The following is a 12,768-nucleotide window of genomic DNA, read 5'->3' as shown; positions in this document are numbered from 1 at the left end:
TGACCTGTCCTGATCCTCACAAGGTGACCTGTGCTGATTCTCACACAGTGACCTGTCCTGATTCTCACATAGTGACCTGTCCTGATCCTCACACAGTGACCTTTCCTGTCCCTCACACAGTGACCTGTCCCGATACTCACACAGTGCCCTGTGCTGATCCTCACACAGTGACCTGTCCTGATTCTCACACACTGACTTGTCCTGTTCCTCACAAGGTGACCTGTCCTGTCCTGAATTTACTGATGTTAAATTCCAGATTTCCATCTTTGTTTGCACGTACGGATGCCAGCAATTGTTGTCAGTTTCCCCATTGGGTTTGGCACTGTGGTTAGCCCTGCTGCTTCACTGCGCTGGGGACCCAGGTTGAATTCTGGCCTCAGGTGATGTCTGTGCAGATTTTGCACATTCTCCCCCTGTCTGCGTGGGTTTCCTTTGGGCGCCCCAGTTTCCTCCCACTGTCAAAAGATGTGCAGGTTAGGTGGATTGGCCATGCTAAATTTCCCCTTAGTGTCAGGAAGATTAGCAGGTTAAATATGTGGGGTTACGGGGATAGGGCCTGGTGGGATTGTTGTTGGTGCAGGCTCAATGGGTGAAATGGTCTCCTTCTGTACCACAGGGATTCTCTGATTAATTGCAATAACAACGAATGCTCACAGTTTGGCTGCCATTTCAACTTCAAAATCCCTGCCAATAATTTACCTGTTAATATATGAAAAAAGCTTTGAAAGGAAATGGATAAGCTGGTTTATTAATTTCATTAATTCCACGGATTTGCTTAACTCCCTGCATCATTCTATTAGGTGTTGGCCTTCGTTCAAAGATCACACACTCCCTTCAGTGTTAGAAGTTTATAGTTTCAAGTTCCACTCCAGAAACCTGAACACATACGCATGTGCAGGATTGAGGGAGTGTTACACTGGCTGAGGATGAGACATTGGGCCCGATTTTACCATTGTGTTGCGCCCGTTTTCGGGCGTGAAAACTTGGCAAGGTCGAGCGTGAGGCGAGTAATGTGATCCACACCCGACTCCCTCCTGGTTCCTCCTTTACTAAGGCCCAAAAATGGCCACGATCGGGACCGTGCCTGAAACGGGTGCGATGGCCATTTAAATGAACTTGTATGCATTTAAATTGACTCAATGGGTTGCATGGCCAACTTTACCAGCACTTCCCCCTTGACCAACGTGTTCACCCATCCAGAATTGGCGCAAAACAGACATGCTCCATATAAGTCCGATTCAGGTGCCCCAGTTAATGAGGAGGTAGGTCCGACTGCTCTCTTCTTGAGATCGGTGAGGGAAGTGGGGGGGGCGGGGGGGGCTCTGCTACCACTCTGCCTGAAATCAGTGGGGGGGGGGGGGGGGGGGGGAAGGGGGGTCCACTACCACTCTGCCTGAGATCAGTGTGGGGGAAGGGGGTCCGCTGCCACTCTGCATGTGATCAGTAGGGGGAAGGGAGTCTGCTGCCACTCTGACTGAGATCAGTGAGGGGGTGGGGGGGTCCGCTGCCACTCTTCCTGAGATCAGTGGAGGTGAAGGAGGGTCAGCTGCCATTCTACCTGTGATCGCTGAGGGGGAAGGTGGGAGGAGACTGTGATAGGTCTAGGTGGCAGGGGGTGGTGGGATAAGGGGGTCAGTGATGTTGTGGGCGTGGGGCAATGTCTGTGGGGGCCAGGGGAAGGCATTAGCTGGCCCAGGAGGGATGTCATGATGTGGAGATGCCGGTGTTGGACTGGGGTAAACACAGTAAGAGTTTTAACAACACCAGGTTAAAGTCCAACAGGTTTATTTGGTAGCAAAGGCCATTAGCTTTCGGAGCCCTGCTCCTTCGTCAGATGGAGTGGAAATCTGCTCACAAACAAGGCATACAGAGACACAAAATCAAGTTACAGAATACTGATTAGAATGCGAATCTTTACAGCTAATCAAGTCTTAAAGATACAGACAATGTGAGTGGAGGGAGCATTAGGCACAGGTTGAAGAAATATGTATTGTCTCCAGACAGGACAGCCAGTGAGATTCTGCAAGTCCAGGAGGCAAGCTTAAAGAAGGTCTTAAAGAAGCCATCCCCTATGGACAAGCCCTCCATATACACAGGATCTGCTCGGATGAGGAGGATCACAACAGACACCTCCAGACACTGAAAGATGCCCTTATAAGAACAGGATATGACGCTCGACTCATTGATCGACAGTTCCGACGCGTCACAGCGAAAAACCGCACCGACCTCCTCAGAAGACAAACATGGGACACGGTGGACAGAGTACCCTTCGTCGTCCGGTACTTCCCCGGTGCGGAGAAGCCATGGCATCTCCTCCAGAGCTTTCAACATGTCATTGATGAAGACGAACATCTCGCCAAGGCCATCCCCACACCCCCACTTCTTGCCTTCAAACAACCGCACAACCTCAAACAGACCATTGTCCGCAACAAACTACCCAGCCTTCAGGGGAACAGTGGCCACGACACCACACAACCCTGCCACAGCAACCTCTGCAAGACGTGCTGGGTCATCGACATGGATGCCATCATCTCACGTGAGAACACCATCTACCAGGTACACGGTACCTACTCTTGCAACTCGGCCAATGTTGTCTACCTGATATGCTGCAGGAAAGGATGTCCCGAGGCATGGTACATTGGGGGAAACCATGCAGACGATACGACAACGGATGAATGAACACTGCTCGACAATCACCAGGCAAGACTGTTCTCTTCCTGTGGGGGAGCACTTCAGCGGTCACGGGCATTCGGCCTCTGATCTTTGGGTAAGCGTTCTCCAAGGCGGCCTTCACGATACACGACAGCGCAGAGTCGCTGAGCAGAAACTGATAGCCAAGTTCCGCACACATGAGGATGGCCTAAACCGGGATCTTGGGTTCATGTCACACTATCAGTAACCCCCACAGCTTGCCTCCTGGACTTGCAGAATCTCCATCTGACGAAGGAGCAGGGCTCCGAAAGCTAATGGCATTTGCTACCAAATAAACTTGTTGGACTTTAACCTGGTGTTGTTAAAACTCTTACCAGGAGGGATGTGGCAGGGGAGCAACATTCTATCATTTTTTTCTGCGCATACGCAGTTGGAGGTGCCAATTGGAGCTGAAGGGTTTCGGGCGTGTTAAGCCCCGCCCACGGGCTTCTGCAGTGCAATTTGGAATTGCTGATATTTTTTCCGGCAGAGGGCGTATGGGGTCTAAAAGTCGGATCTGAAACACTTCCAGTTTCAAGTCTACCAGCACTTCGAATCAAAATGGTAAAATAGGGCCCATTATATTGACACCCTGTCTACCCAGTCAGGTGGATATAAGTCATCCCATGATACTATTGTAAGAAGAGTAAGATGTCTTGCTCAATATTTATCCCTTAATCACAATCACTAAAATAGATAATCTGGTCATCATATCATTACTGTGTATGCGATCTAGCTAAACACAAATCAGCCAGCATGCTTCGTTAGTTAGAGGGATAGATAGGAGGTTCTGTGGCAGCAAAAGAGACTCACGGATGGTATGTTGCCTACCGGATGCCAGGGTCTGTGACGTCTCGGACTGTGTTTTCCAGATTCTTAAGGGGGAGGGGGAACAGTCACAAGTTGTGGTACACATTGGTACCAGCGACATAGGTAAGAGAAGGGACGGGGATTTAAAACAGGAATTTAGGGAGCTGGGCTGGAAGCTGAGAGCCAAGACAAAACATGTGATCATCTCTGGTACGTTGCCAGTGCCACGTGATAGCGAGTTGAAGAACAGGGAGAGAGTGCAGTTAAACATGTGGTTGCAGGGATGGTGTAGGAGGGAGGGTTTCAGCTACGTGGATAATTGGAACACATTCTGGGGAAGGTGGGACCTGTACAAATAGGACGGGGTGCACCTGAACCAGAGGGGCACCAATATCCTGGGAGGGAAATTTGTTACGGCTCTTCAGGGGGGTTTAAACTAATTTGTCAGGGGGGTGGGAAAAGGAGTTGTAGTCCAGAAGTCAGTGTTGAGGGTAGTGAGGTATTGGGGAAGGTATCAGGGTCAAGGGTGGGTACCAGTTGACAGGAAGGTGGGTTGAAGTGTGTCTACTTCAATGCAAGGAGCATCCAGAACAAGGTAGATGAACATGGGGCGTGGATTGGTACTTGGGACTACGATGTTGTGGCCATTACGGAGACGTGGGTAGAACAAGGACAGGAATGGTTGTTGGACGTTCCGGGGTATAGATGTTTCAGTAAGTGGAGGGAAGCTGGTAAAAGAGGTGGAGGAGTAGCATTGTTAATCAAGAATAGTTTAACAGCTGCGGAAAGGCACTTGGAGGGGGATCTGCACACTGAGGTAATATGGGCTGAGGTTAGAAATAGGAAAGGAGCGGTCACGTTGTTAGGACTTTACTATAGGCCCCCAAATAGTAATAGAGATGTGGAGGAAGAAATTGTTAAGCAGATTATGGATAGGTGTGGGGGTCACAGGGTAGTTGTCATGGGGGACTTTAACTTTCCAAATATTGATTGGAACCTTTGTCGATCGAATAGTTCGGATGGGGCAGTTTTTGTGCAGTGTGTGCAGGAGGGTTTCCTGACACAATATGTGGATAGGCCGACAAGAGGTGGGGCCACATTGGATTTGGTACTGGGAAATGAACCGGGCCAAGTGTTAGATTTGGTTGTGGGAGAGCACTTTGGAGATAGTGACCACAATTCGGTGTCTTTTGTTATTGCAATGGAGAGGGATAGGGCCGTACGGCAGGGCAAGGTTTATAATTGGGGGAGAGGTAATTATGATGCGATTAGGCAAGAGTTAGGGGGCATAAGATGGGAACATAAACTGTCAGGGAAAGGCACTGATGAAAAGTGGAACTTTTTCAAGGAACAAATACTGTGTGTCCTTGATAGGTATGTTGTCCCTGTCAGGCAGGGAGGAAATGGCCGAGTGAGGGAACCATGGTTCACAAAAGAGGTGGAATGTCTTGCCAAAAGGAAGAGGGAAGCTTATGTAGGGATGAGGAAACAAGGTTCAGATGGCTCGATTGAGGGTTACAAGCTAGCAAGGAATGAGCTGAAAAAGGGGCTGAGGAGAGCTCGGCGGGGGTATGAGAAGTCCTTGGCGGGTCGGATCAAGGAAAACCCCAAGGCTTTTTACTCTTATGTGAGGAATAAAAGAATGACCAGGGTGAGGTTAGGGCCGGTCATGGACAGTAGTGGGAACTTGTGAATGGAGTCAGTAGAGATAGGAGAGGTGATGAATGAATACTTTTCTTCAGTGTTCACCAAGGAGAGGGGCCATGTTTTTGAGGAAGAGAAGGTGTTACAGGCTAATAGGCTGGAGGAAGTAGATGTTCGGAGGGAGGATGTACTAGCAGTTTTGAATAAACTGAAGGTCGATAAGTCCCGTGGGCCTGATGAAATATATCCTAGGATTCTTTGGGAGGCAAGGGATGAGATTGCAGAGCCTTTGGCTTTGATCTTTGGGTCCTCACTGTCCACGGGGGTGGGGCCAGAGGACTGGAGAGTGGCGAATTTTGTTCCTCTGTTTAAGAAAGGGAATAGAAATGACCCTGGTAATTATAGGCCGGTTAGTCTTACTTCGGTGGTTGGTAAGTTGATGGAAAAGGTCCTTAGGGATGGGATTTACGACCATTTAGAAAGATACGGATTAATCCGGGAAAGTCAGCACGGATTCGTGAAGGGCACGTCGTGCCTCACAAATTTGATAGAATTTTTTGTGGAGGTAACTAAATGTGTTGATGAAGGTAGGGCAGTGGATGTCACAGACATGGATTTTAGTAAGACGTTTGATAAGGTCCCCCATGGTCGGCTTATGATGAAAGTAAGGAGGTGTGGGATAGAGGGAAAGTTGGCCGATTGGATAAGTAACTGGCTATCTGATTGAAGACAGAGGCTGGTGGTGGATGGAAAATTTTCGGACTGGAGGCAGGTTGCTAGTGGAGTGTCACAGGGATCAGTGTTTGGTCCTCTGCTATTTGTGATTTTTATTAATGACTTAGAGGAGGGGGCTGAAGGATGGATCAGTAAATTTGCTGACGACACCAAGATTGGTGGAGTAGTGGATGAGGTGGAGGGCTGTTGTAGACTGCAAAAAGCCATGGATAGGATGCAAAGCTGGGCTGAAAAACGGCAGATGGAATTTAACCCTGATAAATGTGAGGTGATTCATTTTGGTACGACTAATTTAAATGTGGATTACAGGGTTAAAGGTAGGGTTCTGAAGACTGTAGAGGAACAGAGAGATCTTGGGGTGCATATCCACAGATCTCTGATGGTTGCCAATCAAGTGGATAGAGCTGTGAAGAAGGCCTATAGTGTGTTAGCTTTTATGAACAGGGGGTTGGAGTTTAAGAGCCATGGGGTTATGCTGCAACTGTACAGGACCTTGGTGAGACCACATTTGGAATATTGTGTGCAGTTCTGGTCACCTCACTATAAGAAGGATGTGGAAGCGCTGCAAAGAGTGCAAAGGAGATTTACCAGGATGCTACCTGGTTTGGAGGGTAGGTCTTATGAGGAAAGGTTGAGGGAGCTGGGGCTGTTCTCTCTGGAGTGGAGGAGGTTGAGGGGAGACTTAATAGAGGTTTATAAAATGATGAAGGGGATAGATAGAGTGAACGTTCAAAGTCTATTTCCTTGTGTGGATGGAGCTATTACAAGGGGGCATAACTATAGGGTTCATGGTGGGAGATATAGGAAGGATGTCCGAGGTAGGTTCTTTACTCAGAGTGTGGTTGGGGTGTGGAATGGACTGCCTGCAGTGATAGTAGAGTCAGACACTTTAGGAACATTTAAGCGGTTATTGGATAGGCACATGGAGCACACCAGGATGATAGGGAGTGGGATAGCTTGATCTTGGTTTCAGATAAAGCTCGGCACAACATCGTGGGCCGAAGGGCCTGTTCTGTGCTGTACTGTTCTATGTTCTATTCTTCCTAAATTGCAACACCAATTAAAGTTCAAAAGCACTTGATTGACTGTGGAATGTTTTAGGACATAGATCGTTTGTCAAATGCAAATTCTTTTTTTTTAAATCAGTTTATGTTATGCCTTGAGAAAACAATGTGAAATGTTTGCCTGAGCTCTCTCACAGCTAAATGAATGAAACATTGACATGTTCATCAAACCATACCATTCTGCATCCTTCCTGTTGTTTCATAGATTCAGAGAACAATACCATTAGTTTATGTCAGATAAACTAGTTAATAAGCATACAAATGGCCCAAAGTAGATTGTTCTTCAGGTGCCATGTTTCAGAATGCTGGCAGTCATGGTTCTACAACTTTCACAGTCTTTGATTACAGCTTTGGGAGGGGGTCATTTTCTGCCTACTTCTGCCGCCAGAGAGAGCGGTGATTCTCTCCGGAGAGATCACATTTCCCCATTTTCCCCTCCCCTCACTGGTGATGTCCCTGGGTTCACACCCACAAAGGACGAGAACCTAATTTTAATAGATTTAAATGCATTTCAATATTATTGGACAGCACCTTGCCACCCCCTCACTGAATAATTAAATCTTGCTGACGTGCCAACACGTCCGTGAAGTTTACAACTGCTTTTTAAAAAATGAGATTCATTCAAAGAGGTTCCCCTGGGAATGCAAATTTAGGTATAGCCCCGGGGAGTGGTGGGTGGGGGGAGGGGGGGTGGTGGATAGGGACATGCCTGGACAGTGTCCTGGCAATGCCCTTGTGCCAACCTGACAGTGCCATCCTGTGCCAAGGGGCAATGCTCAGGGCAATGCTGGGGCAGGCCCTCATTGGAGCCCCATGGGGGTGGGGTTTCCAGTTATGTATGGTAGGGGCAGGAGTGTGATCAGTAGTGGGGGGGAGCTTGCAGGCACGGGGAGAGTGGGCAGTGAGGAAAGTGGAATGCCAATGATATCTCAGTGATGGTGAGGGTGGAACGGGGAGTTAGTCCCCAAAGATTGTACTGGGGGGAGCCCCTTATTCCTTCATGGAGAGATGGGAGATGTTTAATTCTAATGCTGATTGGGACTCCCTTTAAAGATGGAACCCTGATCTCTGTGGAGCTAGCTGTGCTGGTTTTATCAGGCCCTGCCCTGCCAGAGTGACAGTGCAAACCCACTCATTCATTTTTCTCATTCCAAGAGGCTGACGATTGGGAGAGAAAACTGGCCTGTGCAGAGAGCTACATACTGTTTCAGTCTGAGTGACACACTTTGAAAAAAATATCGCACGATTCCACCCATCAGCTTCGCATTTTTCTCCACATGCTTCCTACACTGTCAATCATTTCTTGCTTTGTCTTCCTTGTGCTCTACTACCCTCAGTTTTACCAGTCACTGCCTAGATGTTGTGGTTTTTCTCTCCTTAGTATGTGCCCCAAAAATTGTTGTTGTCCCTCAGTGATTTTCTTCTTGTGTGCCTGCTTTCCTCAGCATTTCCTCTATAATTGTGAATTGTCCAACTAATCCTCATCACAAGTCTCAGAAACCATCGCCGGAACTCTACCACGTCGCCCGCCACGGAGTGGGAGCGGGCGAGGGTCCGACAAAGGAAATCTCCATTGACCTTGGACAAGAATTTCTGGTCTCGCCCGAACGAGGCTTTAAAATCGCTCTCCATATCTCTCTTGCTGTTAATTTATCTTCCAGCATCTTGCTTATTGCTTTTATTCCAACTTTTGCATTCATAGAGTGATGTTGACCAGATGTATACTTTTAGTAACCTCATTCGGCTTTCCATGGAGATGCCCTTGTCTCTACAAAGGTCTGCCATTTTTGTGAAGGTTTGTTTTGCTCGTGTTATGTGCTTCCTGACGTCTTAATCACTTTCCACCTCAAATATTACTCGGCTACTCAGGAAAAGAAATTATTCTACTTGTTTTTGTTTTATTTTTTGGTTCCATTGTTATTTTGCATCTAGGTGTAAATCTTTTCTTTGATGTTACCATGCATAATTTTTTTTGCAGTTCGATGATAATCCATATCTATTTGTTACAATTGTGTCTAGAAGTCTTTGTGTATTTTTCTCTATATCTGTCATAATAGAGATTCAAGAGCAGATATTACAAGGTTACAAAGATATTACAAAGATGCTGTTGCGGTGATATGGATGCTGAGCCCAGAAACAGAACTATATTTGACTTACAATATAACACTGTAGTTCTATCTTTGACTCATGTCTAGTGAAGCACTGCATTGGCAGCAGAGATCTGCAATTTCCGCCCTGTCATTTAAACCTTTAATTTATAGCTAACACAAATGTATTTTACAGATCAAATATTTACTGCTATTGAATGGGCAGAAATATCTCAAACAGGAGCTCTTTTTTAACGGAAAAACCTCTACATTGCTGCTGCATTTTTTTCCTATTAAACAATTGCTTACAGAATTGTAATCTCATAAATCCCACACATTGAAGATTTGCATTTTCACACTTCCTTAACAAGAATTTCATGCTCCTATGAGTGAAGAGAGGAGAGGGAGAAGTGTACACAAACATGCCCTTAAACAGATACACATACAAATGTATTTCCTGGCAAACAAAAATGTTGGTGAGAGGTTGAAGCCATTAGAAGATAACATTCAGAATGTTAACAAGCTCGCTTGTAACTTTGTATCAGACAGGAAACTTGAACCTAAACACTAGCAAAACTGAAGGGTGGGAATATGGGGCAGGAAAAACATTGAAAAAAAAGAGATAATAATAGTGTTTAAATTTATACGTTTATTATTGCAATACTAACAACAGCAAGGATTTGAAGTGTAAAATTGAAAAATGGTAAACCTGGAAGTAATATTTTTTAAAGTTAAGTGCTAACTATAAATAAAGACTGTGCCCCTTTGTGAAAGTAGGAATGAGATTTAATACTGCTTCATTTGCAATTCTAAACTTGTTCAGGCATCTTCATATGGCTGTGTTAAACTTTTGATTACACTATTTAAAACTGTGATCATCAGGATTTTAGTATAATATCCAAATAATGTTATAATTAACATTTGAAATGATGTTCGGCCAAAATGTTGTTTCAGCTTACTAATTATGATGAAGTCATACTAATTTTGCATTCTTGGGACCAAGCTTGAGTTTACTCCACATACGTGGATAACCATTCGACTAGAAGTTCTTTCTTGAATGTCAGAGTCCCAAAACCGTAAAATCGTGCCCAAGGTCAGCAGACCTTTCCATGGTCTGCCCCTCACCTGCTCCGATTCCCGTAGCAGGCGGGACTGTAAAATTCCAGTCATTAAAATGTGAAACAGTTGCTTCTTTCTTCATTTCATTAGTTAAATGTCAGTTGTAACATGACAACTTGTTTATATGAATGTTCCACAACATTGACCTAGAATTTCCTAAACCCTCGCTGGTTAAATACACTTGTTATTAGTATATAATTTGTAGTGAGGAAGATTCATGGCAAGCATTGTGAATCACCACGGATCACTGCAAAATTTGCAGTCATATGAAGCGCTAGCCCCCACAAAAATGACAGCTCACCATCAACCTTCCCATGAATGCCACAAAATTGCTGCATTTTCACGAAATTCGCCAATTAGTTGAGATTGGTACCGAGTAACACAAAGATCCTTTTTATGTTCCGTTCTGTATTCCTGCAATGTGACTCAACCTCTCTGACCTTAAAAGAGAACAACTGAAATTGTGGGTTGGAATATTATGTGATGTGGACATCTTGCCAACACCATTAGACACTCCTCCCTCGTTTCCGTCACTCACGCCAGAAGCAAACTCTACATAGAGCTGACATGCCCCACACCGACCCACCTCACAAGCTTAAAGCACTGCAAAGTGGCAAGGCTAAGTGGCACTTCTACCTCTCACTGGCGAGGAAGTCCTACCCTCTGGAGCTGCCAGCCAGTTGGATTGACTGGCATCTCCAAGGTTCTGACAGTTATAAGAGCATGTCAGGGGCTGTTACAGGGTCTGCAGAAGAAGGATGATGTCCTATGGCTATCTGGAGGAGGTAAGTCTGGGGTCTTGGGCAGGGAGGGTTTGGGCTGGTTAGGGAGAGGAGGGGAGAGGTGTGAGATTAAGGCTGTAGGTGAGTTGGAAGGAATGGGGGACCTTTGATCTTAATGGAGGTCCCCCATTGCCCCTGGATTGACAAAGGGTCCAAATCGAAGCCCAACTCTCCTTTTCCTTCTCACCCTTTGAAGAATTTTACTAAAAAATTCTGCCTGACTGCCCACACCAATCATTTTATGGCACGAGCAGTATATCATCAATTGGTGAAGGTCAATTGGTCTGGTAGCAAGTTGATGATTGAGCCTAGAACATTGCCCTAGGAAATCCTGCAGCGATGTCCTGGAGCTGAGATGATTGGCCTCTAATAAGCACAATCATCTTCTTTTGTTTGACTCCAGTCAGTGGAGATTTTTTTCTGATAACCATTGATTTCTGATTTACTGGAATAAAGACTAGATGACAACAGTCAAATGCTGCCTTGGTCAAGCACAGTCACTCTCACCTCACCTCTGGAACTCAGCCTTTTTGTCCATGTTTAGACCTTAGAAATGAAACCTGGAGCTGACTGGTGAGTACATGATAGCAGCTTCCATCACTTTACTGAAGATTGAGGATAGTGCCTCAAAGCTATGCCTTTGTCTTTTTGAAACTATGATTTTTCAACCTTCAGCTGATTGGAAATTTTGCAGGTTGAACTGAGACAGAGCAGACTGATTAAATGCAAGGCCACATGCCAGGCTGAAGGTGAGGAACATAGAAATCATACTCAGGGAAGTATGAAGAGAGAAACATTTCCGATAATCTACATCTGACTGCATCCAAGAAATCATCTAACCTGAATTGGCTGCACCATTTAAAACCTATGCCTCAAAGACAATCAAAGAATACTTAATTCTAAATTCTTTTACCTTTTTTTATTGGACTCCAACCCCCCTATTGTGTGCGTGTTTGTGCACATATATCCACCAGCATGAGTGCCAAGGCCTGATGTTGCATTTTTATTAATGTTCTCAGGTTTAGTGGTTAATCAATTTGTTTCTTTGACTTAAAAAACGTTTGATTGGCTCCTTATTTCTCACAACTTAGATAGTTTAGTACATTCTGATTTAGAAAAAGCATTTCTTTGTGAAAAAGAAACTTAAATCTTTGCTGTGACCAAACTAGGAAGTTGAATGCAGAGGAACCAGTTCCGTCCTTCTCACACGGTTGTAACAATAGCTTCATTGGACAGTAATTGGACAGATTGGATTTGTCCTGCTTGTTGTGGACATTCAGTTTCCACATTTTCTGATAGATTCCACTGTTGTATCTGTACCCGAACAGCTTTGATAGAGGTATACTGAGTTCTGGAGCACAAATTTTCAGTCAGGATGTTATCAGAGTAGCTGATATTGCTCCACGAAACCTGCCTGTCTCCATTCCAAAACTAACTTCCTACCGAAGAGTAGTTTATGATCTCTGTAGACCACCAAATGCTTCTGTTGTCCTAAATTTCCTCCTTTTTATCTCTGTTGGTGTGGAACCAAGCACGTCTGGGAAATCTCAGATAATTTCCTTCCTGTTTAGCATCAATCAAAATCAAATGGAATTTTGTAATTTAGCGTATGAGAATCATGCAACAAATCAAATCTTCTTTCCACATAAATTCAAATCAATTGATGAGATATACAGCTCAAAATAAGTATCTTAATTTACAGGAATTCATCCATAAGACAGGAACAATTCAAACATCTGTGTTAAACACACAAGTTTTTATTATTTAACAAGCAAACCGTGTCTTTGGACCAAACGAACTCCCAACAATGTACATTGATTTATGATCAAAGAATCT

This window comes from Mustelus asterias, chromosome 14 (assembly GCF_964213995.1).
Source record: "Mustelus asterias chromosome 14, sMusAst1.hap1.1, whole genome shotgun sequence".
In the NCBI taxonomy this organism is placed as follows: Eukaryota; Metazoa; Chordata; class Chondrichthyes; order Carcharhiniformes; family Triakidae; genus Mustelus; species Mustelus asterias.
Note: the sequence above shows the minus strand (reverse complement) of the source record.